Consider the following 14,316-nt stretch of genomic DNA (forward strand, 5'->3'; position numbering starts at 1 on the left):
GGTGGTTTGGCAATCTGCTTGCCTTACCACCCTGTCGGCCTACTCACCCTGGTGGTGGTGGTGTGTGAATAGGGGTGGCGGAAAATTCGCTTAACTGTTCAACCCACCCCACCAACCAAAAAAGCCAATTATGTGCCGAACCGTACCGCGTTGGAGTGGATTTCTTCTCCGGAGCCTCATCCCGTTCCGTCTCATCCTTCAACACGACCTCTCTTCGTGCCCGTATCGTCACAACGATGGGCAGCAAAACTCACTCACAATCCCAGCAGCACCCGCACTACAGGAACGGAACCGGTGATCTCTTCCGGGAGATCCCCGGGACGAAAGTCTTGTACGCAATACGCCGAAGGAGAAACAGAAATTCTCCCCCCTTTCCGTCATACATAAACCATTGTAAATAAGAAGAGCAAGTGAGAAAATGCAAGAGGCAATAAGAGCAGAAATCAAAAGAAATAAAGAAATGTGAAAATAAAGTTACGAAAAGTACATCCAACAACCGCCGTGAGTCGGCCCAGCCGGTCGTAGAGAGTTGGCTGTTGAGCTCCCCGAACGGGCGAGTAGGGTAGGGTGTACCGGGTGAAGAAATGTCACAGCTGGATCGAGCTCTGGTTCCTTTCACCTCGATCACCGCACGGAAACCTTTCCAGTGTAACGCTCGGCAACCGGAAACGATTCCACGCACGCAACACCAACGACACCAATGCAACGTCACGTCGTTCCCCGTCGGCCAATCGAAAGCGAAACGTTCTGACCTCATTACGGGCTGTGGATGGAAATGGAAGTGGGTGGCAGTGGCATTTGGACCACCCTCCCGTGCCGCATTAGTGACAACCGTTGGTTCCGTTATTGGGTGACACATTCAAATAGGACACACGGTGACGGAGCTTTGCGTGCACGGAGCGTGCGTTTCCGTGCCCGACTATCGCACACGATCATGCCGATAACGTCACGGACTGCTTATGCTACGCTGCCGGCTCCACGGAAAGTGCGTTCGGGACTTTGTTTTTGATTTCTCTACACAAAAAAAAACCACCCGCTCCACTGGTAGCCACCGGCACTACCCCTAATGCAGGGGGGATAAGTTCGGAATAGAGCAACAACGGCAAACATAACCAGTTCACGAGTCCAACCAAATCCATATAAAATTTATTCCACCGTCATTCCAATAAAACCATCGACTCCAACCAACCGCAACCGGGCGGATCTCCCCATCGGTCCGAAGATGCCGTTTGCCGTTGGGAAGTGTGTTAATTGCGTGGGGTTGAGGATTTCCACGTTTTTGTTTTGGCAATTATTACCACTATCTAGCGCTCGCATGATTATCTCGATTGCGGGACCGAGATTTATTCTTTCCCCTTTTCTGAATGCGCTGTTCTCGCGCTGATTGTAAGCTTCGGCCAATTATTTCCAAACCACCACAAACCAATTCGAATGAGCATTTTTGGACGAGGTGCAGTGCTTTGCTCCAGCGTTCCCCGATGCATTTGGGGTTTTATTAATTTATGCCCACCCGAATCCGTGGCGTTTGTTCGGGAGGATGGGCTGATATAATTTATAACCTCATTTAAACTTATTTGTGCACCGGCATACTGTCGGGTCTTTATTGACCCTAAATAATCCCGCCCTAGAACGCACCTATTAGTGGGATTCCAGTTTCGAAATTATTAAGTGGAATGAAATGCAACGGAGCGAAATTAATGCTTCACACCGCATGCCTGAGAACTTCTGACCACCCGTGATGAAGTCAGAGTATGTGTGTGCAATTTCGATTACGCTATGCTTTCACCGGGTACCGAACCACGTGTGTTGGTGGATAGTTGGCACATTCAACTGCAAGACTTTCACTTTTCTCTCTGTCAGGTTCCAGGTTCCGGCGGGAGAGCAATTCCGGTTTCCGGATTTCCAGGAGCAGTGTAGCAAAGGATACATACCTTGCGTGTGATTCTACGGAATCATTCTAGTTGTATCACTTCCCTTCAATCTTCCAACTAATAGAATTTACAAGCGGTACAAGCGAATCTCCCTGCCAAAAAGATATTTACAATACATGGTCTGCACTTTCACGAATCGCCTTCTAGGTTGTAGTATCACAAAGAAGCAGAATTAATATTGAAAATGTAGCAATACCATGTAGCTTGGTTTTCCTTTTTTATGTAAACTGATCCTCAAAATAAATACAAGTTACTCACTTGCCATGTGGTTTCATAAATATTTTTCAAATATATATATTTTTGAATGATCTTAATTTTCTCAACCATCTGGGCTGTTCAAAAATATTCATACTTCTTAAAAGAATTAGAATATTTAGTAGTAGTATTAATGTTTAGTGATTTCTAGTTGTAGTATTAGTTTGGGTGAAACAGCTTCAGAACTGGATCAAATATATCTGAGCCTTTATTCTGAAGATTCATGATCCCTCATAAATTCATGAATCGTAGAATATTTGAGAATCCTTGCAGATTAATGAACACCTACCATTGTTAATTTACAAATATGTTTCCAAAATATTTGCAACATATTATAATATATACAAGAATATAACAAATTCTCTTTCATTGATTTACGAATCTAGTAGTACTTGAATTACTTAAACAGTCAATAATCTTGCTTCAGAAACTTAAATCATATCAAATACAAGAACTTATATGCGAATCCTGAATTTTTGTGGACTCATGAATGATCAAACATTTATGAATCTTTGAAGATTTATTAGTCTTTGAGAATTCGATTATTCATTAATGTTTTGATAGTTGTGCGTGTGCGCGTTATTAATACAGTAAAAATTAAACAATAGACAATATAATATCAAATTAAAACGTGGTCAAGAAAATAGTTGTCTGCTACACGTACCGCTGTACAAAAAGGGAATTAAATATGATCACGAATGATCACATCCCCTTAATTTTTCCCATTGTGCGGAAAGCTAGACGTTTGAAACTCGTCATAGCATTGCTCGACGAGTTGAAATATTTCATACAGAACTACCAGAACTATTCGCAAGAGGAATTGATCCTTGCTCGGGTTTCTATTTTGTTTATTACACCCTAACAGATTATATTAGTCCGAAAACTACCCTTGTTTAACCATTAAAACTTATTTAATTCAACCAACATTTCTCTATGGGCAATAAATAAAGTTTGGTACTCATGCGATCAACGTACATAATCGATGAAAGATTTGAATCGAGTGATCGCATTTTTAAAATGATCGTTATTAATACCAGTTGGAAAAGTAACTTCATTTAACTCTTTTATTAACTAAATCTTACGCATTTTTATAATATCACTTACACCTTTGATTGTTTTAGTTTTAATTTTATTAATTTTTTAATATCCACCTTTGCTGATTTCACAGTTCGTTTTATTATTAATTCATAAAACACGCCACGAATGTTAATCATGTAGGTAGGTCTCGTTCTCTTTTATTCCTCCATCTTTTTATATTTCTTTCAATTTTGACATCAGCAAGTTTTCGACATCGCCAAAATTCTCTACTACGTAAACAAATTTTGATTAAATTAAATTATCCATTTTATTACTGTGAGCATTTTACAGCCTGATCAGCTCTTTCTTCGCGCAAAAGAAAAAGTTCTTTCTGGCATTATTTTTTCTTTCGTGTTTCATTGAAAATCTCACGCAATTTTTACGCTCGACGGTCCCTTGGAAACTTAATGTGAAGAAACTCGCAAATGAAAGGAGCTAAATCAGCTTTGCATATTTCCAATAAACTTCAGTATAATATTGAGAGCGTTCCGCCGTCAGCTTGAAAAGGACCGCTCCCTGACCTCTTCACCTCTCCGTCGGGGAAGTTTTGCCGGGCATCATTGACAGGGTAGTCAGCTGCAAAAACTTACCCAGCACGGCACTCAAGCCGCCACATCCAGCCGCCTCCGAATCGTGACCCGAACCCGGCCAGCGGTAAATCAGGACAAAACGGACCGAACAAAGTTCGATTGCGGGCGGTTGGGCGTATGCAAATGATGGCACAAGTAAGAAAAGGAGCCGATAGCAAGATGATAGCTTACGTCATTTCGATGTCCGCCTTTGATACCCAAGAGATACGGTACGGTTCTTGGTGGGAAATACAAGTTCATGCTTTCCTTGCGACCGTCCCGGCACGCGATGATGGAATAAAATGAAAAACGGTGATAATTTCTTAATTTCTCGCCTCATTTCATCGCGAGGTGGTACATTGCAGAGGGCGAAAAAAAACCGTTCATCGTTCATAACTGTCAACCCAGTGTTGGACAGCTCGATAAGTTGCCACGTTCCATGAACGTCGATTCTTTCTCCTCATCTGCGGCAGTGATCAAACGAAACCGGGAATTACAAATCGAACTTTTTGAAGTTAAATATTGAACCATTGATCAATAACCTTCGGCCGATTTGATTCACGGTTTCTAGGCCAATGGCATCGGTGCGTTGGAACGGGTGGCGCTCATCGTTCGAAAGTGCGCACACTAAAATCAAATGCATGGTACGCACCTCAGAAGCGGTTTCCGAACGACTCCGGTCTACACTTTGGTTTTTCTGCAACCAGCACCAGGGCCCAGCATACATGGGAAACGTAAAACGCTCAACGGGCGGCTCCACGACCATAGGAATTTTGCCCACCATACCACTCGGCATGCTCGCCAATCGTTTGCAAACAACGAGTGCATACTAAAAACGAAATGAAACCATTTCACAGCCTAGGCCGTCGCTGCCAACCGGGAGCACTGCACCGGATGCAATGCACTTTTGTTCCTTTCCACGTAGGACGGTTTTTTATTTCTTTTCGTTTCTTATTACATTTTCTCCGGTGCCAGTGGGCTTCAAGCAGCGAATGCAATTACCGAGCGAGTGCCATTCGCTGTAAACCAATGACACCCGGATGGTATGTGCTGCTGGCTAGGCGACGATGGCCCTAACATATGGTGAGCTCATTCGGGATGAGGAATGGACGAACTTTCGGTCGAAGAAAATGGAATCCACATTAAACTGCCTAATCATAATACATATGTTCGGTTAAGGGTTTCTAACGCAATTTGTTACATATTCTCATTAGAAAGTGCTGACCATTCCGAAGATTAGTAAAAAAAAAAAACAAATATAAATGATACATAAGATATTTGTATACTTTGAACTTATTTTTAAACTAAGCATAATAAAAGTAGCATCAAAATGTTTGATGAAAGGCACAATTTGCATATCCACGCCCGTTACCCACACATCACTAGCACAGTCAGCCAAATTAGAAAGAAAGCGTCCTGTGGCTGGATAGTGGATCGTACCCGATGCACGAGTAATTGAATTTCTAGCAATTATTCACACTTTGCTTACTTTTTCCGCTCGTTTGCACTTTTTTACAACTTAACAGTTTCATCTTGCTTTGGATGCTGTAGGCGGTCAAACGGGGAGAACGGGGCTTCGGTTTTGTGCCTGTGCTGTGCGTGTGCGCGTAGTTAATGATGCTGTTGACCTATACCTAATAAAATGAACACTTCACAAAAAAAAGGCAAAAGTGCTGCACTTTTCCTAATTGCAGTATCGACCGCGATTCCGATGGATTCAATTAACATTCGCTTTGTGATAGATTCTGAGCCACAGAGCCACATCATCTGATTGATTTTAGTTAGACTTCCTTACAGGGTTTGCGACTTACAGGATTTGCGAGTTCAAATGATAATGTATCAAACCATGTCTGGATTCTGGATTATATTTAAAATCATTTCCAGCACTCATAGTGATAATGGATTCTGTTCAAGTTGAAGATCTGCAATTCATCCCAATCTCCGGAAATTTTCCAAGCTAAAAAAGATCCTGTAGAAATGGAGAATACATTGTACAGAGTTGATTGCAGGTTGTAAAAGTGCAAAATAGTCCACATCTACCACAACATATTCTGAATCAAATTGAAAAGAGCTCAAACACAATTCCAACGTCGCCAACTGAACTCACAATCCCTGTATCTTAATAGCAGATAATGACATTAAGAGAATATATAAAAGTGTAATAAAATCTTTACAAGAAAATAAATCAGGCTTAACCCAGCACATTTCAGAAGCTTTACCATGGCAAACATTCACACAACCCATGTATTGTCTTCACGCGTAGAGCGGTACGTCGCACGTGAGAAGTATTTTTCGCACAGCGATTAACAAACTCTCGACCGTGGCTCGGGGACCGGAACGTGTCGGTGTAAATTATGGGTGTCTTAATTATGTTTTGATTTGATTTTAGTCCGTATCATCCCAATCAACATCATCATCATCATCATCATCATCATTATCATTAACATCATCTTCATCGACCCCTGCTTCGATGGGGAGTTTTAGTCGCACGCTGGGACCAGCTGCGCTGTCCCGGTTTGATTTTATTCGTTGCGTACGTATGACCCTCATTTAACAAAAAAAAAATCCCCCAGCCTTCGATTCCGGCAGTTACTATTTGCGTGCGGGGACTGCTACACACCCGGAAAATCTATGGGATGCAAGCTTCCGGTGAAAGTTCCAGATCGTCGAATCGAATCCCCCAAACGCGTTTGGTCACTAGTGTCGGTCCGAAAAAATGAATCGAGCTTACTATTTCGAACTGGCGTGCACGCAGCCCTACTCATGGAAAATATAAAATTACGGGCAACATCGAGAGAATAATACGTGTTCCGTGCCAGGAACGAGTGTCGATGTGATCTGGAGCACAGGGTCGTGGTCGTGTAGCCCGACCGCAGGAAAGTGAAACCAGTCTCGATTAGAAACGCACTCGGGAGGAGTTTAATTGCCCATTCCTTGCATGCATATACTAGGAGTGTTGGAAATGATTTTAATTTTTATTTAAATATAGCTAAACAATTATATTAATTATTTAACTATAACATTAATTGCAATACGCTATTTCTTTTCAAAAATTGTTTTGCATTACAGTCTATTTTTAATTTCGATTCTATTTTATTATTTTTAACGATGCAATCAACAATTCATAGAAAAGTTTAAGAAGAAAAACTTTGTTAAATATTTATCAATTCTTTACCATACAAAACAATGCTTAATAGTCTAAATAGTAAACGATTGTTATTTAATTCGGATACCTAAAAATGTTAAAAAAACAAATTTATATTCCATGAAAATATTAATGATCTGCATCTCTTCTGAGCGGTATTCATATTTAAAATCTCTCGCGCTAGTTTGATTATAACAAGTAATACTAACCCACCTCACGCCGTCAATGCTTGTCTTCCCTTTCTCCCTTCGCTTCACCACTGGTCATTGACCAAACGCCCGAAGACCAAACGATTAATCATCACGATTCGCTTCACCGAACATAGCCACCGTCCATCATGGATGCAAGACGGATCAGCCTCCAGTGCTCAGATGGCCACCCATCAGAGAACCGACCCCGGGGCGGGGCGGCACAACTGACCCAAACTGCTTCCGAACGCGCGGGCACCAGAAGTCGGCACGGAGGGCGAAGGTTGGGCAAAGATTTTCTCATCACAACGGGAACGACCGTCCGAACCCGGGGGACCTTCCCGGGTCAGTCCGACAGGCCAGGCCCATGGCCACAATTAACCGAGAGCGAAAGTGAGTGAAACGAGGGTAACTTATAAGTGTGTGCCTGCTTTTTTTTCTCACTCCCCTTTCCCGATGTACAAACTTCTTTGCCGTGCGGCTTATGCTGCTTTTATGCTCTGGCCCGGAGTGCCGTCAGGCTCGATATAGAAATAGAAAGGAAGCAACACACACGTACCGCGCCCCGGACACGGGAGGAGGATTTTTTTTTATCGTTTTCAATTTTACTTTTATTTCACTGCTCTGCGCGGACTCAGCGCCATCCCGTGTACCGTGGTCGGCTGTTTTACTTTCAATTTCCATCATTCCCTAACGCGCCTGAATCCGCCTGCGCGTGGAGATAAATCTTAGGAAAAGTACGAATTTGATTGTGACCAGTAATGGTTTTTCCTGTTCGACCGCGTGTTGGGGGTAAGGTTTTTTTTTTGTTGTGTTCACCCTTCGTCTTCTTGATAGGTTTTGTTGAAAAGTGAATGTACACAACAAACGATTAGAATGCGCAACGGCGAGCCAACACTTTCTTTTGTCCAATCTATTTACGGCTCGCAAACATTTCCGCTTCCTTTCGCTGGAAATCCACATCGGAACGATTCCTATCGTGCAAGCTGTTGGCGTTATTTTTCTATTGGATGAAATAATTATAACTATGCATTGCAAATAAAATAACATATCGAATTAAATCACCAAATAGCCAAACACAAATAATTTACAAAAATTATCATCAATTTCCTTTTCAATATATTTACAGCATGAAGTTCGAAAAAGGAGTTGTAGTTGTTGCAATTACATGAGTTTAGTCTAGCAGTTTTTGAGATACACCTGATGTTCCAAATCTTTATATAACCCTCAGGGATTCTTGGAATACTCAGGTATTCTTGACTCCTGCGAAATCCCTGATGAACTCCTTCAAGTTCCTCCAATATTTCGAGACTAATGGAACTACAGGAATTCGTAAAGTCTAGGGTGATTCGAGAATTTTCAGATATTCAACCAGTCTAATCACGATTCGAATGATTCTTCTCTAATGAGTGATATTAATGACTGAACACTAAATTAAACTTCCACAAATTGACACGTTGGTGCAGAGGTTTGGGTTTTGAGCAGATTTGCGTCAATTCTTTTGACATCTTGTGCTGCAAGAAAATGTAATGTAACTGTACTCGAACTTGTTGATTTAGTCCTTAAATAATGTTTTCATGTTCAAATCAACAATCACCAGAACAACTATTGAGTTACTGTGAAAAAGCAATGTAATCTTGTTTCATTTTGCCACCTTCAATAATTTGTTATCATTATTTAGTTTGATATTTATTCCGGTGAAGTTAGAATATGTATGTAATGTGGTTATAAATAAATAATAACGATTGAGAAAATATACACCGCCGTATCCGGGTACGTCTTAATCTGGTAACTGTTTCTTATGCAAACTATTACCAGCAGCACATATCATCAGCTCACTGTGTCACACTCTATTTGATCGATACGTGTCCCATGTCGGTGTCCCGCTCCTGCTTTACCCATTCACCGCTAACCACGAGCCAAACACGATACACCGTGAACGATAACTGCAGCTTTATAAATCATGAAAATGCCCAGCACCATAAAGACATTTGTCACACGCACAGCCTCACGCGCACATTACGGTCCTTTCTCTCCATCCATCATCGATCGCACCAGTGCACAGCGCGCGTTGTTGGGCGAGAAAAATGGCTACGTTTGTGCGTTCGATCGAACCAGGCACGCGAGCTCGCTGTGGCGCAGAAATTGCTGTTCGATTGTGCGACATAAAAGCAAATACCCGAGACCGGGACGGGATGAACGGTGGCGTCCCATCGGCGTCCCACCAGACCAGTTACACCGTTATCGCACCACCCGTACAATGTAACGCAAACGCACACACACGCACAAACAGACGCTCCCTCTCGTGGCAGCAGCACACGCAATTTCCCACCGCATCTTCAACCTCGATAAATTGTAGCCATCTTCAGCCCAAACCCCAAACTTGAACTTGAAAGCGCAAGTAAACATGAGCGTACCCTCCGCGGGGACTTGAAAGCACTGTTGTGGTGCAAACACACAGGCAAAGGGTGCCACGCGCAGAAGGGCTCCAACCGAAACCGACCGCACCGTGTTTATCTCGCGTGCAGCACAAGCACGGCTGGCAATACCGCTGCATCGAACCTCTCTCGTGCGCGCGTGGGAAATCACAAATCAGGGTCCACCACCCTTTTGCAACACCTCCCACCTACTGCAGCGCCATCTGCGGCAAACCCTTCGAAGGGATAGGAAGTGTTGTGATCGGGCGGGCGCTTGGAAAGGAAATGAAACATGGGCGCTGGTTTGTGGGGCCGGTTCGCTTACATCAGCGCGCGAGGGTCTTCGAAAAAAGGGCCCGTACGTAATACCCCACTCAATGGTGGCCCTTGCGTAGTGCTTGGGTACTTCTTTTTTTTCACGCGCCTTTCGCGCCTCGATCCAATGGTTGGTGGGAAAAGCAGGTGGCAAGCGTACGTTGATCACATTCGCGTCCTGGTCGTATTTTGCCGATGTGCGTGCCTATGTACGGTGGACGCCCGCTCACCCCATCTTAAAGGTAAAAATTGCTCCAGGGAGACAATCATAACGACCGGGAACCGGAATCCGTCGACAGGTTTCTGTCGATAAAGAGCCTCTTATCGGTGGCGCTACCTTAGCCGAACCGGAAGCGTTTGTTTATCGTTTCTTTCTCTTCATCAGACTCGCCGTAACAGTCCCCATCGGCAAGAACGTTCTTGCGTACGCCGTTCTTGTGTACTCGGGGCGGGATCTACAGGAAATGGCTTACTTGGTTGGGGAAAACATTGCGGAATGAAGTAATCTGCCTGATTTACGGAGTGCTACCTTCGTATCCCCTATGGCGGTTATTTTAGCACCAGTAAGAACGCTTATTCGCTCTCAGGTGATTGCCTCGGGAGTTTATAGGCCATTCGCTGCTTGATGGTCCAGTTTGTTTTGCCATTTTACTTTGTTACATCATCTTCATGACTCATGGAGGGTTGTTTGCAGTTCTGCAACGGTTTATTTACTACTTGCAAATTCTTATGTGTAGTTGTGTTTATATTCTTCTTTTAAAACGTTTGTATAACATTGTTGAATTCTTATAGATTTTTTTACGCGTTAGAAAATGTAGAAAAGTGTATGTACAAATATTCGATTTATAATCAAAGATAATTCCAATTCTTAATATACGATATTCAATATTGATCGTATCTTATAGTGTGTGTTAAAACCTTTTAAAACATTTAAAAACACACACTATCAAAGAAGATATGTACTAGCATGGTTTACTAGCGTTTACTAGAATTGCATGCTATCCGAATTCGGTATTTTTAGCATATAGGTAGTGTATTATGTTTAAGTATGTATGTTGAGAAAGTATGTAGATAATTTTTCTATATTCTTCACCTTCTTCTTGAAGTATTCACCTCATGTTGTCATGCCTGCTCTTTGTTGCTTACTAGACGAATTTTACCAAGTCAGTCTTATGGTATGTATAGTCAGTCTTTGCTATGGACGAATGATTCGGATAGAATTTTGTTTCGGTGCTGTCGTGTGGGACCGTTTCTGCTACCAAATACATCATCGAGTTGATGTTTGTATCTATTGCTTGTTCTTTTACCTCTCTTAAATTTCTCATAATATTATTATTCTCAAAGCAGTAAATGATCCTACAGTTATGTTAGGCACTGTTGTTACCGCTCCAACAGGCATTAATTGTGCATTAGAAGTAGGATCCAGATATGACATAGTCGGTTTATGCTTCATACTAAACCCTTTTAAATAACCATTTGCACACCTCTGTATTTTCATAAAACAAAAGTCTGAACCAAAAAATTGATTGAAGTCTATTGTACCATAGCGAATCGTTGACAACCGCATGCCAGATACCAACCAAACTGACATCAACACAGCCACTTGTTAACGATTTCCTTATCAGTGTTCAGCTACACATGCCGGATATTGCTTGGGAAACAACCATCCGAACGGTTTGCGGAAAATTCGCATGCAACGGAACCATCATCACCTGTTGTTTTCCTCACATGGCCGCACAAAATTGGAGTAACAGATTTGCCATCAAATTGTTCACCTCGTCTGCTTGTTCGTTCGCATGTGTTTTGTTCGTTGTACCCGGTTCTCTTCATGCTCCCTGCCCCCTCCGGTCTAGCTCCTCCACCACCAAGAAGACGAGAGCTACGCTACGGCTACGGTGAGACAGGGGTAGAAGTGGCAAAAAGCGAAAGTTACCCACGGATTGGGCCGCCCCGGCAGAGCAAAGATCCGCTTTCGGAGGAAATAACGGCAAACGCGAACAGCAACAGCCAATCAGCGAGCAAAAGAGCACAGCAACCGCTGGCTTCCGTGGCGCATTTGTAATCAGCACGTGGTCTGCACCCGCGAGCATCGCGAGCGAAGGTTTGTTGAACCCTTTCTGAGCGTCCGGCACGGGACGGGAGAAAAAACGCGATCCACGTTGGCGCGATGACGGCGCGCGCGGGTTGATCCGGTTTTGTGCGGTCGGATCTGATGCTGATTACGGCGCATTACGAAGCGATGCGTCCGCGCACCGTGCGGTCGTTGTGCCCGTACGTACGTGTCCGCTTCCTTGACGTCAGTGCAGGCATTTGTTCGGTGCGCTTTTCCTGCGCCGCCGTTTGCTGGCGTTACTCCGTGTGCAGCGTTGCATTTGTGGAGACGGTATAATGTTTGCACTGCCGGATGCCGGCGATGGTGAAAGTGAAGGATGGTATCACAGACTCAGAACGGGGCTCCTGACGAAAATATCCCGTGCTGTGGGATTATAAATGTTAGACAAAATGTATGTTTCGAGTATACATTATTAGAATTTACAAATTTCAAAACAAAACCCCGTGCAAGTTGATGCAAATTCATTAATAAAAAAAATATCAACATAATTTTAATTTTCACGAGAAATCTCGTTTAATTTCAATGCTAAGTTCAATTCATATTATATAAATCTACCATCTTCCTAAAAGATACCAGTAGGATAATCTCCGGGTTGATCACTTCCGTCACATTGAATCCGTTCGATTTTGCGAGCAGCCAACGAATTTGGTTAACTTCCAACGTAAATCTTTCCGGTCCGTTCCTGACCTTGCTAACCCAAACAGGCGTACGCTTTTCCCGCTAAACACCCTCATCCCGATCCGTTTTGGGTGGAACAAATCCTTAAATCGCAACCCCGATGCATCCACCCGGAACACAGTCGCTCGAAGTTCGAAGTTCCAATTCAAAATGAGGGTAAACGAAGGCAAAAGGGAAAGAAAAACAAAGCATAAGAAGCCATCAACTCCCTCCCCTCCCCTCTCACCCCTTTCGCACACACACACACACAAACTGAGGCAAATTCAATTCAGCCAAGAAGTCAATAACCGAGGTTTGCGAATCTTGTCGGCTTAGTTGGCCGGTTTGCTGTGATAGGCTTGCCCCACTCTGACCACCGGTCTGGCGATAACTGTTCGCCTCGTGGGCTGTATTTATCAGCCGTTGCATGTGTGTGTGTGTGTGTTTCGTGGGGCACCGTTGTCGATGGGGACCGTTGCGGACCAATAGATCCACCACCGGTACAACTGACCCTGTGAGTGAGCGCCCCTCATTCGACCGGTTCAGACGAGTCCGGGAGCGTCCGATACCCGGAGCCGTCGGACGGGCGAGACGGAAGGAACCGTGTCGATGGTGAGGAATTTAATTATCGGTCCGTGTGAGACCATGCACCGGCTGGTTTTCATACTTTTGCCACCATGCGCAACCCACCACGCCCGGCCCAATTTCCACGACGAACCGATCGAACTGGCAACGGGGCCTCCCCATAACGTCGGGCGTCAGTTGTGATCACAGTACGCTTCGGTACATTGTACGCTGGCACCGAGCAGATTGGTTACTTATGACAAAGATCGATTTTGTGCACATCCTGGAAGCAGTGCCGTGTACTGAAACGAGAGTCAATGGGCTGGAAAACTTAAGGACGTATCGGTTGACTGCACATCCCGTCCTGAGGCTGTACATATTGGCTACTCGCTTCTTAATATGACTGTACGGGCCGTTGTCTGTCGTCTTAGCTTCCCGGACTTATTTGTTGCACCTTTTGCCATAAAGTGGCAACTTCAACTATCCATGTATCTATGAACTGTTCCTTGATAATAAACTATGAACTTTGAACGATCAATTTACTCGACAAGTTTAAAATGCTTCTAGATACTTACGTTGAATAAAATCGCTAAAATATACACTTTGTGCTCGTTTTCGAATATTCTTCCAAGTTATTGAAGTAATTTATCAATTTATTTGTTCATAATTTAATTCGATATTTTAGGAAACTTACTTATCGCTTGAATCACCAGAAGTTCTCTAAACTGATGAAGATCCATTGCCGCCACATCATCGCCATCGCTTCATCTCAATTTGGAGCAACTACACATCGACGTGTCCCCATGTGGATGGTCTAAAACACCTTAGAAGTGGAAGTTTTGTTTTGAGTGTAATCTTTGACCTGAGAACGGTACAATTTTGGACGTCAAGCGGGTGATCAATATTTTGGTAGGAAGCCACAACTTAGGAGAACCGTAAACTAATGACGTCAATGTGATGAGAGTTGGTGTCCAAAATGTCCATACCTGAGTACCGGATGTACCCTACTGATTACCAATACCAAGCCAGAAGATCAGAAGGTCCTGAGAATTTCCCATCCATTAGCATCTGGCATTTTACGTTGA

The sequence above is a fragment of the Anopheles moucheti genome, chromosome 2 (assembly GCF_943734755.1).
Source record: "Anopheles moucheti chromosome 2, idAnoMoucSN_F20_07, whole genome shotgun sequence".
In the NCBI taxonomy this organism is placed as follows: domain Eukaryota; kingdom Metazoa; phylum Arthropoda; class Insecta; order Diptera; family Culicidae; genus Anopheles; species Anopheles moucheti.